Source organism: Mirounga leonina, unplaced genomic scaffold, assembly GCF_011800145.1.
Source record: "Mirounga leonina isolate KUSES-001 unplaced genomic scaffold, KU_Mleo_1.0 Mir_165, whole genome shotgun sequence".
Classification (NCBI taxonomy): Eukaryota; Metazoa; Chordata; class Mammalia; order Carnivora; family Phocidae; genus Mirounga; species Mirounga leonina.
The window spans coordinates 70,395,090-70,405,624 of NW_023270415.1; the positions used below are offsets into that span (position 1 = coordinate 70,395,090).

General features: G+C 39.9%; 1 long non-coding RNA gene across 1 annotated transcript in view; it reads right to left on the reverse strand.

The window, feature by feature from the left end:
* The window catches only part of LOC118014786, a 12,643-nt gene extending 4,791 nt beyond the window's left edge, over positions 1–7,852 (reverse strand). Inside the window, exon 1 of the long non-coding RNA XR_004680378.1 lies at positions 7,445–7,852. This is a non-coding gene — a long non-coding RNA (uncharacterized LOC118014786). The remainder of the gene's footprint in view (positions 1–7,444) is intronic.
* Positions 7,853–10,535: the final 2,683 nt, after the last annotated feature.

A 10,535-nucleotide genomic window follows, 5' to 3' on the forward strand; every position in this document is an offset into this window, starting at 1 on the left:
AAGGGCACAGGATGGTTCAAGAACATTAGCTTTGAAGCTGGAAGCCTCCTCTTTCTCCAATTCTAGCTTCGCTGCTCACTGCATCATGAGGCAAGACACATAAGTAAAATTTAGGTAGGCTAGACTGGACCATTGCTTCCCAAATTTCAGACATTTAAGCATCATATTCATAATTTTGCCAAACTTGTGTGTCACTCAGGCACCAATTCTGCAGTCTCTCTGTGTCTGATTATCATGGCAGTGGCTAGCTTGCTCTTCAAAGCTAATATCTGTACAATCACTGGTTAATGCTTCAGTCATATTTTTCTATTAGATGTTAAGATATACTGTATCCACAATCATTAAATTGGAATGTGTATATGTGATTACTAAAATCACTTTGCTTATTACCAGGTATTTACATGATCACACTTTTGGATATGGAGGGAAAGATAAAACAGTTAAGAACCACTTCAGGATCAAAAATCTATGCCTACATGATCATTAGTGATGATTACTTAAAACCTTCTAAGATTTTAACATTTCTTTATGCTTAATCAGGTTGTTGTTATTATTACTTTTAGTATCATAGAAGAAAAAATGAGAAACCAGATATATTTATATATGTATGTATATAATCTCTCTATACACAATCTAGCAGCTCTCTATCTACCAGTCCAGATCTTGATCTTTACGTCTCTTGCCGCTTGCTCTTTTCTTAGAATACAAAGCAGATTGTGCCACTCACCTCCTTGAAAACCTTCATGATGCCTCAGAACCTGCCAAGCTCCATGTGGCCATCTTAGCAGTCTTTGAAGTCTTTCAAAGTTTGGCCTTTTGAACATAGACCTATTTTCCACCCTCATATTTATTAAACTTCTTAAGGGAAAGGTTGACTCAGAGTTCCCTGACTATATCTTACCCTGCCAGCCTTTTGCCTTTGTTTGTGACATTCTCTGTCTACTTCACCATGTGAAATCTCACTCATTCTTAAAGGAGTGCCCATGTTGGGGCTGGTGGGTGAATCTTTGTTGTGTATGGTATATCCACCCTTGCTCATTGTTACTTTTTTTCTCAAGTAATTTTTATTTAGACAGTAACTTGAGATTCAAAGGTTGATATTTAATATACAAGGGATAGTTGGGATGTTGCAAAAGCAGTTTGTCTCTTGGTTCTATCACTCTGTAGCTGTGTAGCCTTGAACATGTCTTATACCCTCTCAAAAATACATCTTCCTAATTTGTAAAATAAGGAAAAGTATCAAATTAGGTTTCAATTCTTCCACAGGTCTTCCATGACCCCTGTATACTGGAATACTTGGCTGTCTATGTGGTCTCATAGTAATGGAAGCCGCTCTAGTGACATTACCTGTTTTCTTGTTTGTCGCCCTCATTAGATTGTAAGTTTCTTGAAGGCAAAGAAATATATCATGTTTGTTGTTGCTCCTCTGGTGCCTAGCAGTGTATAGTACTCCCTAAAAATATGTGTAGGCTAAATGAATGAGTTAATTGGATTGTCTATTTCAAAGAACTGGGATGGTTAGGGACACTTGGCTGGCTCAGCCAGTAGAGTATGTGACTCTTGATCTCAGGGTCGTGAGTTCAAGCCCCATGTTGGGCGTGGAGCCTACTTAAAAAAATTTTTTAAATAAGAAAAAACAACAAACAAAGAATTGGGATGATTAGACAACAGATGATATAGGTACAGACTACTATTAAAGGCATCTAATAGATGTTAGTTAAGAAAGAAGTTTTGAAATATGAAATGTGGTACATGTGAGACGGGGTGATGGAAAGAAATGGAAACCAAAGATAAAAGCCTTCCCCAAAAGTTAACATTGAATTATTCATTTTTTATGAAATTATAATAACCTCAAGTTCCAATGACTCATGGGGAGAATCATATAGTATAATAAATTGCATCTGAAGAAGGAAAGCAGTCTTCAAGTATTCTTCAGCATGAAGAAAAATGGCATATTTAATTAGCATATCTAGAACTACTCATTTAGTGCCAAACCATGAGTAAAAAAGGATAACAGAACATAATCTGACTGATGTAGTATCTTCTTACTAGGGAAAAAAAAAATGGCATATTGGTTTCTACTTTGCTCTCTATTCTCTATACATAAACATACACACAGACACACATACATTCCTCTATCCATTGTCATTTACTGAGCATGACTGACAGTGGAATTAAGAAAATAATATGCTGTGTGTGCATGTGCACATGCGTGTACATACTGCTCAACACAAATTTACCCTTCTTGGGATCACTGTAATCCCTCTCCTATCTCAATGGTTCTGGAGGGAATCCACATTTTTCTGAAAATTGGACCACGTAACTTAAGTTTAGGCCAATTAGTATATACTTCCTTCTTCTGGCCTCATAGATTGAAAGCACAACCCAATTAAAATCGATCATAAGAGGTGATATTTTTTCCTGAGAATCCTGGATGTGAGCCTAGAAGTTATTGGAATTTATTTTATATGTATGAAGAAAGAGCCATCAGAAAAATACATGTGATAGAGGGCAAGTGGAGGTGGGAACTGGAGAGAAAAAATCTGGAATCTAATTTTGATTACACTGTAAGGAAATTTATAACCAGCGCTACCTGAAGCCATTTATATATCTGGACTTTCCAGTTAAATATGTGTTTGGGGTTTTTTTGTTTGTTTTTTTTTTTAAGGGAATTTGAGTCACTTTGTAAGTGCTTCCAACCAAAAGGTACAAAGACAACTACAACACTAGTCTTTATTATGAAGTGCTTATAGGTTAGAAGGGAAATCAGATTTGTAATTTTTTTTTAAAGATTTTATTTATTTATTTATTTGATGAAGAGAGAGACAGTGAGAGAGGGAACACAAGCAGGGGGAGTGGGAGAGGGAGAAGCAGGCTTCCTGCTGAGCAGGGAGCCCGATGGAGGGCTCGATCCCAGGACCCTGGGATCATGACCTGAGCCGAAGGCAGACGCTTAACAACTGAGTCACCCAGGTGCCTCCAGGAAATCAGATTTATAAACAGATACTTGCAACTGAGTATGGTAAGTGTCATTTTAGATAAATGTATAAAATACATTTTTGGAAGGCAAGGCACATATATAGGCAAACCTCAGAGACGTTGTGAGGTTGGTTCCAGACCACCTCAATAAAGCAAGTATCCCAATAAAGCAAGTCAAATTAATTTTTTGGTTACTCAGTGCGTATAAAGTTATATTTACATTATACTAGTCTATTAAGTATGCAATAGCATTATGTCTAAAAAAAAACAATGTACATACCTTAATTTAAAAATACTTTATAAAGGTTAAAAAAGTCTAACCACCATCTGAGCTTTGAGTGCTTTGTTATCACTGATCACAGATCTCCATAACAAATAGTGATGAAAAAGTTTGACATATTGAGAGAATTACCAATATATGATACCAGGACACAAAATGAGCAAATGCTGTTGGAAAAATGGCACCAGTAGACTTGCTCATCACAGAGTTGCCACAAACCTCCAATTCGTAAAAAAAAAAAAAAACAAACTCAACATCTGCGCAGCACAAAAAAGTGAAGCATAATAAAACGAGGTATGCTTGTATACATGTGATTTAGGAGGAGTCATAGAGGATGACAAAGGAGAAAAGATGCTCAATCTCTCTTTTTTTTTAAGATTTATTTACTTATTTTAGAGAGAGAGAGCAGCAAGCAGGGGGAGCAGAGGGAGAGGGAGAGAATCCCAAGCAGACTCCCCGCTGAGCACTGGCCTGTTATGGGGCTCTATCTCATGACCCTGAGATCATGACCTGAGCAGAAACCAAGAGTCGGTCGCCCAACCAATTGAGCCACCCAGGCGCCCCTCTCAATCTGTCTTTTGAAGAATGAGTGGTTTGTTGAATCAGGTAAGAGGGGAGAAGTTATTTCAAATAGAAGGACGAGTATGATGGAGATGTGAAGGGGCCTTACGTATGTCCTGTGGCCGGATGGTGAACTAGTTTTAAAGCGGAGTTTGAAGGAATCGTTAGTGTCCGATCTTAAAAGCCTTGCGTGGCATGGTCAGGTGTCTGGACAGTCTGAGTGTGAAGGGGAACCACGGAAGAAATCTGAAAAGTGGAGTGATTTGAATGCCTCTGCCCTTCCTAAATTCACTTTGGGGAGGTTAGATTTGGAACCAGGGAAGAGAAATAGACACCTTTGCAGGAACCTAAAGAAGAAACAAGATTACAGGGAGGTTATAGGAGTGAAAAGTAGGAGGAAATCTAAGTTCATGAATTTTAACTTTCTATTTGAATATCATTAACCTCTTTCGTACTCGCTGAATCTTCTTGGGATGTAGTAATGTTTATGACTAAGACTTTAGAGGCAGAATTCAGCTCTGTCACTTCCTAGCTGAATGGTCTTTGGCAATTCGACTCTCTGTAGTACTTTTCCTCATCTGAAAAAATGGGGATGATATTGATATCCACCTCGTGGTGTTGCCATGATAAATAAATCAACACAGGTGCAGGGCTTAGAATAATACATAGCACATGGAAATTATTCAAAAAAATATGAGCCACTATTATTTTGCTCTGCATTCACTATCATATCCATTTACAACAGATCATCAATGGCCACCACTCTGATTTTTACAGACAGAAAAATTGAAGCTCAGAGAAGTCATGTGATTAGCCACATCTAGGAATGTACTAGGATGTGAATCAGTCATTTGTTTGCCTCTAAAACCAGTGTTTTCATCTTTGATATACTATCTTCTCTCTGTCTTGAGTAATGATTTCCCTGTGACTCCAAAAGAATTTCCTCTACTTCACTTAGAATAACTGCATCCTTCATAAAGCCACTCTCAGGTAGCCCATTTTTTTTCTCATTTTTTTTGCCATGATTCTGTGGGACACACCACAAGGACATCATGGGGTCCTTGATAGCCTAGCTTCTGAGTCATATTTTCAGTTTACATTCAAGAAGGTGATTGCAAAGATGTTTTACTGAGAAACAGAGATGTTAAAAGTAGCCCAGGTGCTGGGGATTTATAAGATTGAGGGCAGTATCCTGGTAGAGCTGGTGGTTTCATTGTTGGTTTTCTTGCTGTTGATAAAGGTGACGCTTTGGTTATCCATCAGTTATTGATAATTGCCCCTTTCTCTACTTGACCGAATTGCAAAGTGAAAAACACAGTGCTGGGAGCACCCAAGTGAGGTGCTAAAACCAAATCAGAAGACCAAACCAGACTGGTGAGTTTGTGCCCTGTCCTGCCTGCTCTGGAATGTCCTACCTGAAGCCCAAGGCACTGTCAGAGGACAGTGGGTCTGAAGGTGGTGAAGGCTCCAGGCTCCCAGAACTCTGTTCCCCTCAGAGTTTTAGTTCCTTCACCTCAATTCATAAAAAGTTAAGGTTTACATCCCCCCGCATCACATCGAACTTTGGCCAAATTAGGTCCCTAATAAATATCCCTAAAGTAAGATCATAAAGAATAAGCAAAGATGATGGTTCAGGAGTTTCTGCTTGGGGTGATGAAAACATTTCAGAGTTACTGACCGTGGTGACTCACCAGTGTGAATGAAATTAGTGCCACCAAATGGTACCCTTGAAAAATGTTAAAATGGCAAAGTTTATACAATTTTTAAAAAGAATAAGTGAAAAGCAAGCAAACGAGGGAGTGAATGAATGCAAGGATAAGTGGGATGAGGAACAGATGAACAAACACGTAAATGAACAAGTGAACACATGACTGAATTTCCCATGTGTTTTCAAAGATTAAGTAGTTTCCATAGAATGCCAAGTGCAAGTCTCGGTCTCACACAGCATGGGACTCTGGCATGCTAAAAGGAAAAGAATAAACGACATTGTTTTATTTAGAGGAACAGCTGTTGATCATGAGCTGTAAATTTTTTCCTAATGTAATGGCCACTGAGCGGAAGCCCTAATACGTCACAGGATTAAGTGGTGCCAAAAATGGCTGTAAGCCTCTCGGGGCCTCATGTGGCCAGCCTGCCACACAGCGCCGCTCAGATGTTCACAGGCATAGCCAATCTGCTCTCAAATTGGAAACTGTGGTAGGCTGGACTATATGGATTTAAAAAAAAAAAAAAAAAGGAGAGAGAGAGAAACCTGCTGAAGTAACATTTCCTCTTAAGAAAAAGGCTTTCTCCAATAAAGACGCAAAAGGCAAGGCTATAAACTGAAGAGATTAAAATAAATGACAACTGGTTCTCATAATAATCATTAAAAAAATATCAGGTAATTTAGATTTGTGCTGTGTCATCCCTTCACTCTCTGGAGCTTAGGTGGGACAATAAGGTCTCGGTGAGAAGGTTTGGTATTTTGTCAGAAATACCCAGGTCACCAGCAACATCTGAGAGGTAGTCAGGTTTCCATGTCGGAGGGTTGAGAGGAAAGGGTTAATGTATCTCCTTGGCATCAGAGGGACATTGTGCCCTGAGTAGGGCTCTAATCTGCTTCCATTTTCATTAGAGACCTTTCCTTAAGTATGAAGCCTGGGAGGGGCAGCATGATCCGGGGGAAAGAACAGGGAATTTGGAGTTAGGAGTTCTACTGGAGGCTAGGGCAGCATTGGGCTGTCAGATTTGTTAGATTTCTAAACCTGTTTTCTCTTTTGCAATATGATTGGGAAAATCCTTACCTTTTAGAGAGTATGTACAGTGAACACTGACCATAGTGCGTAGTAGACATAATAAATATCCTATGGTGTTAATTGAAAAACAACAGTGGTCAAGAATTTGCAAAACTGAGTTTTAGTGACAATTGTTTCATTGACTTTCCATGTGACGCTGAGAAATTCACTTCACCAGTGTAGGTCTGTCTCTTTGAGTGAATGGATGAGACCAGATAAGTTTTGGAGTCTTCCTTAGTGCTGACATTGTATGTATGTATGTATGTATGTATGTATTTTGAGAGTGCACACGCATGAGTGGAGGGGGGGAAGGGAAGGAGGACAGAGGGGAAGGGAGAGACAGAATCTCAAGCAGACTCCCCACTGAGCACAGAGCCCAACATAGGGCTCAATCTCACGACCCTAAGATCATGACCTGAGAAGAAATCAAGAGTCGGACACTTAACTGACTGAGCCACCCAGGCACCCCACATTTTAAAAATCTATTTTTAGTCAAGGTCAAGGATTCAGAGTGGCCTTTCAGTTCCCTGGATTTGGTAGTTGACTGAGGTGTTATTGCACCAGCAAGGAAAAGGACCTTAACGCTTTTACAGGTGACCAGAATCTCCTCAATGTATACCAAAAGCATATTCCAAGGGGAAAGTACATTTCTTCTGTGTATTCTGTTCTTAAATCTAATCCCCATATAATTTAAGGTTGACTGGAATGATGTCCTGGTGACCCTGGCCATCAGACCCTGGGGTGGGAATCTATAGTAATCAAAAAGAGAAGCCAGGATAGCCCACAGACACTGAATGGGTAAAGAAAATAGTAAGGCAACCACCTCAACATCCACACAACCCCACAATACCTGAGTCATCTTGATTCCATCTTTTACTCCAATCCACTAAATTCAATCACTCCACAAATTCCGTTGGATTTCATTTCTAGATGTCATAAGAATCCATCAGTTCTCTCAAATTCCCATTACTGAAATCCAAGTCTTGGACTACTTCAGCAAGTTCTAACTGGACTTGCAGCCTCTGGTTTTCACCCTCGATGAGCCATTCTCCAACCTGTTACACTCCAGGAAAACCTTCGATGGTTTCCACTAGAGCTTAAGGCACAATTCAAAGTCATTTACTGAGGACACTCATGAGATACACACTTTCTGGCCTCTGTTTACCTCCTGTGTCACATCTCCAACAGCTCACTTCATCCCATAATTAGCTCTACCAACCCCATGCTCCCTTCTGGTCCTCCAACCTGCCGTAATCTGACTTATTCCCTGCTCTTCACAAACCTGCTCTCCCCAGCATGGAATACTTTTCCTCCTTCTCTGCTCTCCTCCTCAACTTCCAACTTCTGCCACAATAATTCCCTCTGCTTTTCCTGATCTCAGCTTAGGCGTTGCGATTTGCAAGAACCCATTTCTTTCCCCCACTCAGCCCCTTCTCCACCTTCGAATTAGATTACAGGATCCTAATGCTTTCGTCTCACCTCTGTACTCTGTCCTCATTTTTTTGTACTTTGTGGCCATTATCTGTTCAGTTGCCTGTCTCTATTTGCTAAATTGTGAACCCAGTGAAAGCAGGGATTCGGATGGTTTTATTCATTGTAAGGTCTCTTAGCGCAAAGCATAATAAATGAAGCATATATGCATACTTGCATGCATAACTGAATAATCCACAAGACTGAATCTTGTATATAGTTCTTACTATTTCTTTGACCTTGGGCAAATCACTGAAAATCTTGGAACCTCGCTATTCTCAACAGAACAACAAATACAAATTCTATGGATTCTTGGCTCCTTGATTGAAAGGATTCTGTGAGATCAGGCATGGGGACTATGAAAACAATGACATGTGATATAAACAAGCTGGGACTGATTATTGTTATTTACTATTTATTTCCTCTTCTGAGGCATCACAGCTTTAGTACCAAGAGAAATAGGAGGATAGGGCCCCAAAATTCTTTGCAATCTAGTTCTGGGGAAATAGCTTGCTTGCTGACTGCTAAAAAAACAATTTCCCTGAATTTGACTTTGATTTCTGTCAGTCCTATTAGATTGTACCTTCCGAGAAGAGCCATTTGTTTTTGAAAACAAGTTGTACTCTGTGTTCTGCTGTTAGTTAACTCACCAGCACCATCTGCTCGGCTGTTATGCCCAATTTGAATCAGAAGGAAAAGGATTCTTCCTGTCTGCACATCCTGAAGAAAATACAGACTCCCAAGAAAAGTCAAGGAGGTGGAGGAGATCTGTGGCCAGTTGATTGGGTGATTTTGGTCTCAGGTCCCATTTTGACAAATCAGTATTAGGACGAGAGTTGGCCTGTAGCCAAGGGTGAGTCAAGTTCTCAGACTCTGGACTCTGTGCTGCCTAGATTTTCATGCCATCCTAGGGAAACATGCTGAAGAGGTGACGACTTTGTTTGGCTATTAGAAGAATCCTTTAGATTCCAAGGAAAAAGCAACATGCCCGGTATCACAACTGTTATATTTGTTGGGACTAGAAGATGTGTCAAATTTGGCACATCTGTCCCTGGGTATCTATGCATCAATCAGAAATTTACCTCTATAATCTTTGAGGAGAGAGAGAGAAAAAAAAAAAACAGAGAGAGAGTGTGTGTGTGAGAGAGAGACACAGAGAGAGACAGAGAGAGAGAGAGAGAGTGTGTGTGTGTGTGAATTTGTTCTGGGTGTGTGTACTAAGTCTGTGTGTCTGTGCAGTGGATGATGCCGAATGGAAGGAGTGGACAATGAGTTAGAATACATGCGTGGAGTTACAAACTAATAAGGCAGAGTGATTCCAAGTATTCCTAAACCAGACTCTGGTTGAAGCACTATTCTTTAGCTGCCAAAAAAGGATTTATTTCTTGGAAACTAGCAATGCAATAAAGCCGACCCTCAATTTCCTATAATAACAACAAGCTTCAAGTTTGGCATCCATATCACCAGGGACAAATTGTGCCAAGCAAGCAAAGGAGTCAGAACCAGCACCCACAAAGGCTGTTCTCAATTCAGCAAAAGATGTTCTTCTAAAGTGACTGAGCTCTTAGCTCCCGGCTTCCAGCCTGCCCACCCACTGAGCTGCTCTGCATCCTCCTACTGGCTCCTTCCTTCTCACTCTCTGCTGGGGCCAAGAAGAAGGCAACTGGTTCTCATAGAGACTCCTAGGGAAGTCAGCTCCTCTGCCAGGTTAATTTTCATGTTTACTGAGGATATGCCTTGAGCTGAAACTTGAGCCATGCCTTTCTAGTATGGATCGGGGTGATCTGATTATGCCCACACTAGTAAAGGCAGACAGGGGAGGGGAAAATCTCAATGGGTGCCTGTCTCCTTTGGCAGAGTCTTCTGAAGATGCCTGGAGGTGACTTAACCTTCTTCCAACAGAGAAGTGTTTCATTTTCAGTTGAAAAACTGCTTTTTCCCCCCAAAGAAACTAAAGTTCACCAACACTTTTCAGTTTCCCTCAGGTGTCATAAATATTACCTTAAAAAGAGTTATATTAATAATAGCTACACTTATTGACCACCGTTGTCCTAATCTGTGCGTGATACCTGGTGGAAATTACCTTTAATTCTCCCAGAACTTTCTATGTTGCCTCAAGGTCCCCATTTACATAATCTCATTCTCATGCCAATTTTGGGGGAGGGCAATTTCAGAGCAAGGGACAGAGACACCCTTGGGAAACCCTAGGCAATGAGAACTTATTTTGAGGCTCCATGAGGAGGGACTGAAGCGAAGCTAATGATTAAAGAACCACATCTTACGTGGAAATTAGAATAATAATAATTAACTATATTATTAGTAATATAATATTATAAATTTAAATATATAAGCTGACAACTATTTAAAATTTATAAATATAAAATAATTGTACTATCAACAATATATATTAATTAATAATATTAATTATTAATCACCATTGATCTGGTAACCCCAAATCAACGCTAAATTCT